The 13,063-nt window shown below is 41.5% G+C and overlaps 1 long non-coding RNA gene across 1 annotated transcript; it reads left to right on the forward strand.

The window, feature by feature from the left end:
- Positions 1-1,170: 1,170 nt before the first annotated feature.
- Positions 1,171-10,842, forward strand: LOC120980401. Its single transcript, XR_005774522.1, has 3 exons — positions 1,171-1,246; positions 3,052-3,053; positions 10,695-10,842. It is a non-coding gene; the product is annotated as an uncharacterized LOC120980401 (long non-coding RNA).
- Positions 10,843-13,063: the final 2,221 nt, after the last annotated feature.

Raw genomic sequence — 13,063 nt, forward strand, 5'->3', positions numbered from 1 at the left:
CAACACGCACAACCTTGAGGCGGATGGGCTACAACAGCAGAAGACCCCACCGGGTACCACTCATCTCCACTACAAATAGGAAAAAGAGGCTACAATTTGCACGAGCTCACCAAAATTGGACTGTTGAAGACTGGAAAAATGTTGCCTGGTCTGATGAGTCTCGATTTTTGTTGAGACATTCAAATGGTAGAGTCCGAATTTGGCGTAAACAGAATGAGAACATGTATCCATCCTCTGATGGCTACTTCCAGCAGGATAATGCACCATGTCACAAAGCTCGAATCATTTCAAATTGGTTTCTTGAACATGACAATGAGTTCACTGTACTAAAATGGCCCCCACAGTCACCAGATCTCAACCCAATAGAGCATCTTTGGGATGTGGTGGAACGGGAGCTTCGTGCCCTGGATGTGCATCCCTCAAATCTCCATCAACTGCAAGATGCTATCCTATCAATATGGGCCAACATTTCTAAAGAATGCTATCAGCACCTTGTGGAATCAATGCCACGTAGAATTAAGGCAGTTCTGAAGGCAAAAGGGGGTCCAACACCGTATTAGTATGGTGTTCCTAATAATTCTTTAGGTGAGTGTATATGTATCCAAAAACGAGGCAGCACTCCAAAAGTAAAGTGAAGATGGTGGACCCTTTATTGACCCCTCTGCAACGTTTCAACCGCTCAATGCAGTCTATATGCTTGATAAAGACTGCATTGAGCGGTTGAAACGTTGCAGAGGGGTCAATAAAGGGTCCACCATCTTCACTGTACTTTTGGAGTGCTGCCTCGTTTTTGGATACATATTGCCTTATACTGACTGCTGAGCCTGCGGTTTTGAGGATTTTGCGCCCGTGGTTTATTGGACTAGTGCTGTTGTTTTATTTTTTTGTTTTTGATATATATATATACACACACACACATTTATTTTATCACTAGTTAGTTTAAATGCAGTGTATCACTTAAAGGGCATCTGTCAGCAGTTTTGTACCTATGACACCGGCTGACCTGTTACATGTGCACTTGGCAGCTGAAGGCATCTGTGTTGGTCCCATGTTCAAATGTGCCTGCATTACTGAAAAAAATTATGTTTTATTATATGAAAATGAGCCTCTAGGAGCAACGGGGGCGTTGGCGTTACACCTAGAGGCTGTGCTCTATCTGCAACTGCCGCGCCCTCTCCACTTCGATTGACAGGACCAGGCAGTGAAAACGTCATCACATCTGGTCCTGTCAATCAAATTCGAGAGGGTGAAGCAGTTGCAGCGAAAGCTGAGCCTCCAGGTGCAATCACAACGTCCATGTTGCTCCTAGAGGCTAATTTGCATACAATAAAACTTCATTTTTCTCAGTAATGCGGGCACATAGGTACACGGGACCAACACAGATGTCTTCAGCTGCCAAGCGCACATGTAACAGGTCAGCCAGTGTCATAGGTACCAATCTGCTGACAGATGCCCTTTAACCCTGTTATCATTAACCTAGCACATATAAGAACAGTAATAACCCCTAAGCTCAGTGATTTTTATGTTATTAATGTATCCTATTGAACCTTAAAAATTCACGGTAGTGCGCTGTGCTTGCCACACTTCTTCTATTCATATCTGACACCTGGTCCAACTTGACAAGTAAGAACTTTTGTCAGGAGGCAAATAAATGGGAAGGGCCATTTCTGCAGCTCTATAGCAAGGTCTTAAAATTGCCCGTCACTCCGTCACCTCCCCTGCACTTTATAAGTCCACATTCGAACCTCCAGAAATCCATTTCTGAACCTGTAAAAATCTGTAGATGTAGCTATTGACTTTCAATAGGCTTTTATAATGGCCTGGTCAGATTTATCATTTGGTAACACATTTCTGTGCCAGTAAATAGCACAAGCTGTAAAGCAATACTTGCATCATATTGCAAAATGCTCAGTCTGTTTTGAACTCATTAAGATAAAGTAGTGTTCCCATCATATAATAATGTTATGGCATATTGCTGTGATACTTCATCTCACCTACAGTGGAGCTGCAGGGAGATTGGACACTTGCCATGGGTTCCTTTTAGATTGCAACCATCAGATATCCCAAAAAACGTCCACTGGCCGGCCATGAGGAGGGCTCAGGCATCAGCCCACTGGGAAATTTCCCTGTAAGGTCTATGGCCAATCCGCCTCTGGTGGCCAGCCTGTTTTAGGCCTTAGTGACCATCCTATTTTAGTTTTTTCTCTTCATTTTTTCATCTTTGCATTCCAAGAAGTCAAACTTTATTTTTTTGTTTTATGTCAATGTAGCTTTTAAAGGTCTGTTTTTTACAGGACAAGTTTTAGTTGTTAATGCACCATTTTGGGGCACACATGACTCATTGAGTAACTTTTATTAACTCTTTCTGTTGTGGAATGGAAAAAAACAACAATACTGCCATTGAGTTTTTATGTTTTAAATTTTGCAACATTCACTTTGTGGCACAAATAACACAATACAATTATTCTCTTGGTTTGTATTACTACAGTGATACCAAATAAATATAGTTTTTTTTTTGTTTTACTACCTTTCCACAATATAAAAAAACGTAAAAAAAAAAAAAAAAGACTTGTAGTTTTCATTGTTACCATTTTGGGGCATATAACACTTTTTGATCACTTTTTATTTGTTTTGGTTTTTGTGCAAAAAGGCAAACTACTAGCAATTATGCCATTGTGTTTTTTTACAGCATTTACTTCTTTGCAGGATAAATGATGTGATAATTGTATAGTGCAGTTTGTTCCGAATGTGGCAATACCAAATATGGGAAAGGGATTTCATTTTTGCAATTTTTATTATATTGAAAAGCATTTTTCAATGGAAAAAGATATATTTTAACAGAGAACTTTTTTTTACTAAAACTTTATTTCACTCTTATTTTTACTATTTACTAGTCCCACAAAGACGCTATGACATGAGATCATTGATCACCTCTATAAAACACTGTACTAGTTATGTAGCACAGTGACCCATGCAGTGCTTAGACTAGGTCGCTGTAAAAAAGGAGATGGCCTAAAGTTCCTTAGCAACCACTGCAAAAAGGCATATTAGTGGTCACTAAGGGGTTAAAAGTTTCTTCAGGTTTAATTAAACGATAATTAACTATAATTAATTGTAATTTCTTATTGTTTTTTTTTTCAATATACTAAATTAATTGGGGGGGGGGGGGGGGTTCTTTACTATAAAATATTAATGCATTATTCACCCAGATGCTAAAAACATTTCCGTGCCCTACAAAGATCACTGAGGGGGCTGGTCCATATCTATTCTCTCTATGTAGTTCATATTAAAGGAGCTGAACCCGAACATATCCCCTTTTTCACCCAGACAGCCCCTCTGAGAGCATGCTTCAATGCTGTCCCTTGCCCTGTGCTGGATTGCGCAGGAGAAGGGCTGTTTTGTTTGTATTTTTACACTGCTAGGCAGAGGCTTCCACCTAGCAGTGTTCACGGTGACGTCATCAGCACTAATGGCAGCACTAAAGCCTGCCCATTAGTGCCGATGACGTCACCAGGCGCACTGCTAAGCGGAAGCCTCCGCCTAGTATTCCCATAGTGAGATCCAGTACATCACCGGATTTGCTGAAAAAGCCATTGCCCTGTGCGATTCTGCGCAAGGCAAGGGAGAGCATTTGAGCATGAAATTCTCCGATGCTCAACTCAGAGGGGCTGCCTGGGTGAAGATGAAAAAGGGGTTATGTCTGGGTTCAAAAATAGAAGTCTTATGCAGATGGAATATTGTGGCTAATAGTGATGAGCACTGAAAAGCCGAAAGTACCACACTTCTGGACCCAGGAACGGCTCCTTTAAGTTGGATGGTTTGTGCTTGTGAACAGCAATCTTTAAGTCTGACCACAGATTTTCTATTGGATCGAGATCTGGGCTTTGACTAGGCCATTCCAACACATTTACATGTTTCCCCTTAAACCACTCAAGTGTTGCTTTAGCAGTGTGTTTGGGGTCATTGTCCTGCTGGAAGGTGAACCTCCGTCCTAGCCTCAGATCACGCACAGAGTGGTGCAGGTTTTGCTCAAGAATATCCCTGTATTTAGCACCATCCACCTTTCCCTCAACTCTGACTAGTTTCCCAGTTCCGGCTGCTGAAAAACATCCCCACAGCATGATGCTGCCACCACCATGTTTCACTGTAGGGATGGTGTTCTTTGGGTAATGTGAAGTGTTGGGTTTGCGCCAGACATAACGTTTTCTTTGATGGCCGAAAAAGTTCAATTTTCGTCTCATCAGACCAGAGCACCTTCCTCCATACATTTTGGGAGTCTCCCACATGCCTTTTCGCAAACTCACAATGTGCCTTTTTGTTTTTAGCTGAAAGTAATGGCTTTCTTCTGGCCACTCTGCCATAAAGCCCAACTCTATGGAGCGTACGGCTTATTGTCGTCCTATGAACAGATACTCCAGGGTTACCTTAGGTCTCTGTGCTGCCTCTCTGATTAATGTCCTCCTTGCCCGGTCCATGAGTTTTGGTGGGCGTACTTCTCTTGGCAGGTTTGCTGTTGTGCCATGTTCCTTCCATTTGGTTATGATAGATTTGATGGTGCTCCTGGGGATCATCAAAGATTTGGATATTTTTTTATAACCTAACCCTGACTTGTACTTCTCAACAACATTGTCCCTTACTTGTTTGGAGAGTTCCTTGGTCTTCATGGCAGTGTTTGGTTAGTGATGCCACTTGCTTAGGTGTTGCAGCCTCTGGGGCCTTTCAAAAAGGTGTGTATATGTAATAACAGATCATGTGACACTTAGATTGCACACAGGTGGACATCATTTCACTAAGTATGTGACTTCTGAAGGTAATTGGTTGCACCAGAGCTTTTTATGGGCTTCCTAACAAAGGGGGTGAATACATACACACATGGCAATTTTCTGTGTTCTATTTCTAAACAATAGTTTTATTTATATATTTTTCTCATTTTACTTCACCAACTTAGACTATTGTGTTCTGATCCATCACATAAAATTCAGATTAACAAAACATTGAACTTAAGGCTGTAATGTACCAAAATACGAAAAAAGTCAAGGGGGTGAATAATTTTGCAAGGCACTGTATATATATATATATATATATAATTTTTTTTATTACCCCCTTTCCCCAAGATTACAATAAAAATAAACAATAAAAAATAAACATCACAGGCCTCGCCACATCCCTAAATGACCAAACTATTAAAATATAAATGTGCTTATCCACGTACAATGAACGCTGTAACAGAAAAAAAAAAGAAAAAAATGGATGATTTTTTTGTCACGACCGAATGTCACACAATCTTCAAAATGACATCGATAAAAACTACAGATCGTCCTGCAAAAAATTGAGCCTCACATGTAAATATAAAAAGTTATTGTTGTCAGAATATGGCAATGAATAGAAAGAAAGTGATATTTTTATTTAATTTATTAAATAGTAAAACTATATAAATGTGGTATCGCTGTAATCGTGCTGACCTACAGAAACCACATAGTGAAAACAAAACCCATAAAACTGGTGAAATTGAGTTTTTTTTCCCAATTCCAAACCATTTGGAATTTTCTTTCCATTTTCCCACTACATTGTATGCAACAGTTAATTGCGCCATTAGAAAGTACAACTTGTCCTGCAAAAATCAATCCCTCATAAGGCTATATGAATAAAAAGATAAAAATTTATGGCTCTGGGAAGGCAAGGAGTAAAAAAAATAAAATAATGCAAAAACGGAAAATCGGCCGGTACTGAAGGGATTAGAAACGAGCCCAATCAAAATTCAGATAAAAAAAAAAAAAAAACACAATTCCTTAATATATTTCTATCACCAGAATCTCTTTTTTATGAGAGAGGGCAGGGCAACCACGGGGAATTCACAGTCCCTGCAGCTGTCCTCCCGCAGCTAGCATCAGAATACAGACGCCATTTACTGAATAATTGTTTGATACTCTCCATTCATCTCAATCAGTTAAGCATTTAGCTGGATCATAGCACATGATTTTAAGAGGACTTCTATTGCCGAGTTGCACAGTTCAATTATATTTCATTTTACACACCACAATGAATAGCACTGTATTGTGATGATCCTTTTTCTACAATGCATTATGCCAAAAATTTTGGGAGAAGCTCTTTTTTGGTTTTGGCATGGTTCCGATGTAAACATTTGCTCACATGAAAAATACACACCTTAGCCCCGAGGACAATATTCTCTGTATATTTATCTAGCTTTAATTAATATCTACTTACTGATGCTAGTTAAACAACAGTTCATAGAGACCTGCCTCTGTTCCAAATGTTTAAAGGGTTATGAAAGTCAATGTTATTTCTCCAGCCAGCAATCTTATGAAAAGCTTATTCGGATGTTCAGCTTTAGAGTTCTCATCATGTGTGGCTTCTGGATTCCCATTCTTCAGCTGGAACTCTTGACGTTTGACTTTTCGGCTTAGGAAGTCCCAAAACGTGTATAACAGAGAGCAACAGGTGGGGAGATCTTATTTGGTTGGATAAACATTAATCTTAATTACAAGTCATTGGATGGAAGACCAATGCAAGATGGGACCACAGCAGGATTTTTTATTGCTGTAGAACACAATATGCCTTTCAGCTGACGTTAGAAGCATTTGTGAACCAGATGAAGAAAGCTTGGACCGCTTTTATTAATTAGAAAGGAGTTTCAGCGGTAGAAGTAAAGGCGTGACTCCAAGTCCAATCCATTTGCTGCTGGCTAGATTGCTTCTCAGGGTCTAAAGAATCCCTTGGTTTCACTGTTAACCCCTGCTAGGAATTATGGTCGCTTGACCTCAGAAGGATTATTAGGTTGCAGTTTCCTATTCACAGATTAATTACAACAGGAGAGGCGTTAGTGGGAATTCACACGCACAACGAAGACACTTCTTCGGAGCAACTAAACGACCACAAGGATGTAGGGTGAAACTTCTTTTTAATTTTTCGAAGGATGACAACACATTTCGGAGCAACAGAGCTCCTTATTCAAGTCTGTATTGCCAAAGCCGGAGGATGAACTTGCAAGAGTGATTCATGCGCTACACAGTTAGGTTAATTACTCTACATCCCTCCTGGCGGCTGGCAACCCCTTTAGCGAGGATCAGCCGACACTGGCAGCGACACCCTATTTTTACCTGTGTACAATAGGGTTGGGCCTATGTTTGCACAACTACACAAGGTGAGCATAATCATCTTAAACGATTATCTTTTATTTGTACATACTACCCTATGAGCACCTCTCCCTTTCTGTTTGCCCTATTGCACTATTCACAGATTGTCAGAGGTATGGCTAATTGGGCTGAGTTGTTGTCAGAAAGGAGATAAAAGGCATCAGTCTGAACACGACATGCCAGAGGATAAACCAGGAATGTAGTCTGGAGGTAGCCATGATCAGAACCAGGAGTAGGACGACAGGCATCAGGCAAACAGTCCGGTGAGTAAGGCAGGAACAAGGCTGAGGTCAAGACCAGGATCAGTTACTGAAGTCAAATATAATAGTACAAACAACAGGTAGAGGAGGATGTACCTCAACAGTTGTTGGGCAGCAGCCAAGGACTTATTCAAATAGGCCAAATGGATAACAAACAAGAGGAAGAGAGCAACCATGAACTCTAGAGCACAGACGATGCTGAAGCAGAGTGAAGTCAGGTTGCCTACCAACCTCATGTGAGCAATGACTGGAGCTCCCGCCTTCAGTGGAGACCCGGCACTAGAACAGTGAGCGGTGTCGTCGCAAATTCTACGACACAACTTCTTCTTTTGTGTGGCTCCAAATCAGTTAGAATTATAAGTATGAGCTCATACAGCTTTCTCAATGAGACCAATGCAGGCTGGTATCATGGAAAATATCTCTCTTTATTACAGTTACATACACTTATATAGGCAGCATGAGGTAGACAAAAGGGTGGTCCTAGATGAAAGTTTAGTCATATCTACTTACTGAAGATGACAGCATTGTATGCACATACTTGCCAACAGTCTAGATTTTGCCAGTACAATCCAGCAATTAAAGAGGCTGTCACCAGGATCAACCCTATTAAACCAGACATACTGCTGGTAGAGCTCATCAGAGTGATTAAAACATGATGAGCCCTACCAGGCAGTATGTCTGAAATAAAAGGGTTGATCCTGGTGACAGAGCCCCTTTAAGCTGTGAAAGGTGCAGCAGGAGGTCCAAGGGGCGGGTCTCAAATATCCCAATTTTTGCTTTTTATATGATTGTATGTATTGTATGAAGTATGTATGTACGTCAGTGCAGTAAAAAGGTCTAAGCAATGATTAAATAGAATATCAATTATCTTTTACCAGGTTCACTTATTTTTTCTTAAATGCAACCTAAATAACCAGGGAAACATGACTGCTCAAAATTATTACATACATGACCATGGTAGTGTAGACATGAAGTATGGTGGTTTGACCATTTTTGTTTCAATCACTTACGTGTACATATTTTGGTGTTGGTAGCCATATTTTTTGCTTTCTCACAGCTTTTAACTAACCAAAAATGTAACTAGTCATCATTCAGAATCTGTAGTTATAAAGGGCTTCTATGAGTGCACGGAAAAAAGGAGTCCATGTGGGCTTTATTTCCTATCCCCAGGAAAGGTGTGAATTTGTGCAAGTTCTGTCTTCTCCACAGACACAGTAATATTGTCAAGGGAATGCACCCCTTCTCCAACATGGCATAAAAAGGGAAAAGAAACTTTGTTCCTCCTGCATACCAACTTCTGGAATTGCCCCAGGCTGCATGACCTGGACCTTACCTGATTTTTGTACTGACCCTTGGCCCCTTGCCGTGTACTCAGACTGTTTTTCAAATTGTACATACTCTGCCTGCTCTGACCTTGGCCTGTACCTGACTACTGTTTTTCCTGATCCCTCTGTACTCCCTAACGGTAATTCTTGACCCCTGTGGGTCAGCAGTCACTTGAACAGATACCACTGGAAAAGGTAACGGCCTAGTGGTTCCCCTACAGTGGAGTCCAGATAACTCCATTAGGCCACTAGGATAACTCCCTTAGGAGTAGTCCCAAGTCAAGTATGTTCAAGGGACACACCAGATCCACATCCGCTCTGTTATGCTGTGCACGTGGCGACCATGTCCATGTGTAAATTGGCCAACCCCATTAACCTCTAATCATGGGAAAGACATCCTACGGTGAAGTGCCTATGACGAAACTTTAGTGACACCACCTTAAATGTAATTTTAGACTTCTTAAATGTTTACAGCAATGTTCACTCCTCAAATCAATTTCTTCCACTAATTTGCAGACATGACCACACAGTTAACATCCTATTAAACTGTAAGCTCTTTGGTAAAGGGCTCCTCATTATGTAGCTCCGGTGTTCATAGCACACTTGGGGTTTTATAATGCAGGTATAATAGCATAAAGATTTATATTCCATAAGAATGTGTTCTATTCAATGTGCGTCTCCACTGAGAACCATAAACATGTGACAGAACATGTGGTCTTAATGGAAGCCATCTAATAGGCTGCATATTATATTCTTTTATGTCAAACGTTAACCACCTGATGGTGTATATAAAAATCCTATGCAATACACCCTGGGGTGAGTTTTTGTCCTTAATGAGGAGCATGTTTTTGTATTTTTGTATATGGCAACAGGATGAATTTGTGCATTTGGGGAAATATTACAACCATGGAAATATGAAATTGTCCTGCATAAAGACATAAAATTTGTTTTCCCTGTTCAATAAGCAGCTGTTTTCCAAATGACTGGTTGGGTGGGGGGAGCAGGTCCCGGGGCTGGCTTGGCCTGAGCTACACATTGTAAGAAAGGTGGATTCAACATGTCTAAAAAGACGAGGAAAAATGAAAACATATTGAACATTACACACTACACAGATCTGTATCTAGCTGTATTTAAGACAGGGTTTTATTAGAGGTAAAAAGCAGATGAAGCAGCAGGGTAAGACTGCACGTATACAGCCAGTTTAAGACGATTAATCATGAATACAATATCTCTCTCAGCTTTTTCTTTTCTAATATAATGGTGGACTTAGTCATCGAAGAATTTTACTCCATGGAATGCATTACAAAAAGATCCATAAAAGTTTGTTTTCTTATCCTAAGATGCTGGTGGCACCCAACTTACAGGGTATTGTGGGCCTACATATTAGCATTTCACTCCTACTGTCAAAAAAGTCTGCCCACTACACCCCAGGGGTACAAGACAAGTAGCACAACCAGTAGTTAAACCTTTTGTCCGAGTGTTTAACAATGATGACCTATCATCTACTGCTGTGTTCCTCAACTCCAGTCCTCAGAGCCCACCTGCTGGTCATGTTTTCAGGATTTCTTTAGTATTGAGCAGGTGATATAATTAGTGTCAACGCATCAGAACCTACCACAGGTATTCATTCTGTGGGATATTCTCAAATTATGACCGGCAGGTGGGCCCTGAGGACTGGAGTTGAGGAACACTGCTCTACTGGATCATGAAAACCATGACTAGTAATACCATGAAAATGTTGTCCAGATGTCCTAATCGTGATGGAGGGGAAGTAGTTTAGGAGAACACAGAAGAGCTTCCCTCTGCATTGTCCCATGTAGGTAAACTTTTCTTGTGGAGATAATTTTCTATTTGTTTTCCTTATTTTAAGTGTTTCATAGTAAACAAATTCCAAAAGGCTAGGCCGTGAAAACATCACCATGCTTGGCCCTGTCAATCAAAGTGGAGAGGGCCAGGCAGTTTCAGAGAGAGCAGAGCCTCTAGGTGTATTGGCAACGCCACCGTTGCTCCTAGAGGCTCATTTGCATATATTAAAACTTCCTTTTTCTCAACAATGCAGGCACACATGAACACGGGACCAACACAGATGCCTTTAGTTGCCAAGTGCACTAGGTCAGCCAGTTTCATAGGTACAAATCTGCTGACAGAGGCCCATTAAAGGGGTTTTCCGAGTGTTTAATACAGATCTGATTGGTGGGAGCCTAACTCCCTGCAGCCCGCGACAATCTGCTGCTTGCAGAGGCCGAAGCACTCCGGTAAGCGCCACGGCCTCTTCCTTGGCCATTGATGTCAAATTCATCGGTCACATGGCTTAAGCACAACTCAGTGCCATTCAAGTGAAGCCGCTACACAATGGACGGCTCTGTGCTTGGTGTGCTGCAAGGAGGCTGCTGCGCTCACAGCTGATTTCAGGGGTCCCAAGTGTTGGACCCCCACCAGTCACATACTGATACCCTATCCTGAGGATACGTCATTAGTATTAAACACTGAAAACCCTTTTAATTACCCTATTCAAATCGACTGCAGAAATCACGTTTATAATTTCCAAAGAAGACGACCTTAAAGAACATTCTTTGGCATCTACTCGCTCTCCATTTATCTGTCTAGGACATTCAGGTTCCAGTCATTCCTATAATATTACAGGAGGATCCTGGAGCACTGCCAGCTGTACTTCCTACCTGGGTTATCACTGCATTTTCCTATTACCATGTCATTCCTTGAAGAATTATTGAGACTTTACTTGGCCTTTTGGATGAACAGTTTTCACCTAGGCATGCATGAACCAGACACTCAGAAGTTATGAAACTGTATAAACATTCCAGTGACCTCAGATGAGATCTGGAAAGCTTCCCGCACTATTAAAGAAATATATCCTGTATTTAAAAGTTGAGCTTATTCAGATTTCAGTAAATGTCTTGTAAACATTTGAGCTCAAGGTTTTTATCCCACAGAATTTGATTTATCTGCAGTGCTTATTATACAGTATATGTGAGATCTGTCAGCTTCTTCAACCATAAGTAGAATACTAATATGCCCCCTGGTATAAATATAGGGATACTTTAAAGAACTCTATCAGTTGATTTTTGCTGCCCTATCTGATCACATATGATAGAGGAGGAGAAGCTGAGCTCTGTGATATATGGGTTTATATGATTTGGAGCAGAATTTCTGAGAATCCTGACATGACTCCTAGGAGAGAGTCCTGATTATTGAACGCATTCTCTCACTAGTAGCCGCTGTAAAACCGCCTAGAACAGCGCTATACACCACCCATTTGTGATGGTGATGTCACCGAGCTCCTTGCTAGGCAGAAGTCTCCGCCTAGAATACTGATGTGAAGCCCAGTACGTCACTGGCTTACAACAAACAGACCTTGCCCTGTGCGAGCAAGGATGCAAGGAGCATCAGAGCAAGGAAATTCTCCAATGCTCCACTCGTAAATGGTAAAGGAGTGAAGGGGAGCTTATATCTGGGTTCAGCCCTAAACCTGGACAACCCCTTAATAAAATGTCTGGAAAATGGAACAGTACAAAACAAAAGACCCAGGCCTCGATATCATAGGGTCAGAATATGGGTAGTAGCAACAGTAGCAACACCAGCTGTCCAGCCAGTAGTAGTAGCAGTAGTAGGCCACAGTTCTCCCTGGCTTCCAATAGGTCACACATTATTATTGAGGACAAAGAAGACGAGATTGTGGACTGGGTGGCTCACTTCTCCTCTCAGTCACAGCAGGATGATGTGGCCTTCACCTCTCAGTCTGACACCTTGTCTTCGAAACAGGGGTTGCAGCATTCCTCCTGCTTCTCCTCCTTGCAACCCCAGAGAAGCCTTTCAGTTGCATCCTCTCTGTCTTCATTGCCGTTTCCTAGTGGGGAGCCTTCTTGTTTCCTAAGAAGAGGCAACACAACCCTATCTGAAATGATACTCAGGACAGTCTACCTGCTGATGACTTGTGGGAGAACAGTCAGCATTTGGACTGCCATGAGAAGCAGGTTCAGGCAGAGGCAGGGAGCCTATGCATAGCTGTGTTGGTGGTGGTGGTAGTGGTGATGGTAGTGGTGGTAAGGGCGGTGGTAGTGATAGTGGCACTTTGGACAAACATAGATCAGGGAATCAGTAGGGGGGCCAAGAAGCCGACGAAGATATATCACAGTCTGATAAATGACATAGTGGGTTAGGATGATGATGATTGTGTTTTGGATACAACCTGGGAGCTGGATGGGGGTGCTGAGGAGGAGGTAACATCAGAGGAGGAAGGTGGTTTCAGCGGTAGAAATAAAAAGTAGAGACAATGTATAACCAGAACCTCCCAAAAAATTGCCAG

Source organism: Bufo bufo, chromosome 10 (assembly GCF_905171765.1).
Source record: "Bufo bufo chromosome 10, aBufBuf1.1, whole genome shotgun sequence".
In the NCBI taxonomy this organism is placed as follows: domain Eukaryota; kingdom Metazoa; phylum Chordata; class Amphibia; order Anura; family Bufonidae; genus Bufo; species Bufo bufo.